We start from the raw sequence: 1,824 nt of genomic DNA on the forward strand, positions 1-1,824 counted from the left end.
TATATTTATATTTATATTTATATTTATATTGAAAAAGAAAAAGAAACCAGGTCTGGGCAGCCTCTGTGTAAGCTGATAAATGTCCCCCCAAAACGTGTCCACACCAAACCCTTGGAACTTGTGTGACCTTATTTGGGGAAAAAATCTTGCAGAGCCTGACTGGTGTGGCTCAGTGGTTGAGCATCCACCTGTGACCCAGAAGGTCATGGTTCAATTCCCAGTCGGGGCACATGCCTGGGTTGTGGGCTTGATCCCCAGTAAGGGGTGAGCAGGAGGCAGCCAATCAATGGTTCTCTCTCATCATTGATGTTTCTATCTCTCTATACCTCTTCCTTCTTCTCTGAAACCAATAAAAACATATATTTTAAAAATAAAAGAATCTTGCAGACATGATTAAGGATCTTGAGGTCATCCTAGATTATGGGGTGTGGGGACTGAATGTCATGAGAAGTGTCTTTATAAGAGAGAGGCAGACACAGAGAAGAAGCCGTGTGAAGAGGGGCAGGATGCGGCCAGGGCCAGGGGATGCTGGCGGCCGTCTGAAGCTGGAAACAGCAAGAAGCCTCGTGGGAGCCTCCGGGGGAGCAGGCCCGGCCGACACCTTGGTCTCAGAGGTCTGGCTCCCAGAACTGGAGAGCATAAATGTGTTGCTTCAAGCCAAGAGGTTTGTGATAACTTGTTATGTCAGACACAGGAAGCTCACAATGTGGGAGTCTTGATGCAGCAGACAGACAGCTAGACATCCCCTGAGGCCATTGCTTGCGGTCGGGTCATGGGACCAGCGAGGATGGGGCTGTCTGAGCACTAGTAAGAATGATAATTCCAGCCCTGGACAGTTTGGCTCAGTGGATAGAGCGTCGGCCTGTGGACTGAAGGATCCCGGGTTCGATTCCAGTCAAGGGTACATGCCTGGGTTGCGGGCTCAATCCCCAGTGTAGGGTGTGCAAGAGGCAGCCAATCACTGATTATCTCTCATCATTGATGTTTCTGTCTCCTTCTCCCTTCCTCTCTCTGAAATAAATAAAAATATTTGAAAAATAACAATAATTCCATGACTTGCCCCAACTGGCATGGCTCAGTGATTGAGTGTCGACTTATGAACCATGAGGTCACCATTGGATTCACAGTCAGGGCACGTGCCTGGGCTGCAGGCTGGATCCCCAGTGTGGGGTGAGCGGAAGGCATCCAATCCATGATTCTCTCTCATCATTGATGTTCCTATCTCTCTCTCCCTCTCCCTTCCTCTCTGAAATCAATAAAAAGACATATTTTTTTAAATCCATGAACTGAAGCCTAAATATGCTGAAATCTGTTTGTTCTAAACACAGAAACGGACGACTTGACTACCGTTGAAAGATGTTGCAAACGGGTAAATTAAGAGAAAGATGAGCATGTACTTGCCTTTCCTACACGAACGGTAACCGGCCAGCAGTAGGAGGGGCTTCTGGGTCCCCCCGGGTCCAAGGAGGCTGGAGGAGTGAGGGCGGGATGCTGTCCAGACCTCTGATGGGTTGAGGATGTTCTTAGATGACACTGAACACAGCCTGTAAGGAGCACCCCACCACCTCCAAAGCACCCTTGCCCCCAACAAGCCTCACCTGGATCTGACCAGGCCTCCACATTCATTTACCAAAAATAGTGAGGAATTCTTTCCTCCAGCCCCCGGACAGAAGGAAACTCCCTGAGACAAATGAGCCACTTTCTTCAAAGAAATAAACTGCCGGGGGGAAGCCAGCCAAGCTGTGGTCTTGAGGGCACACTCGGGGGATGAAAGCACATGGAAGGAGGTGATGGCCGTGTCCGGATGGGGCTGCACCTGGGGCA

This window comes from Myotis brandtii, unplaced genomic scaffold (assembly GCF_000412655.1).
Source record: "Myotis brandtii unplaced genomic scaffold, ASM41265v1 scaffold2658, whole genome shotgun sequence".
Classification (NCBI taxonomy): domain Eukaryota; kingdom Metazoa; phylum Chordata; class Mammalia; order Chiroptera; family Vespertilionidae; genus Myotis; species Myotis brandtii.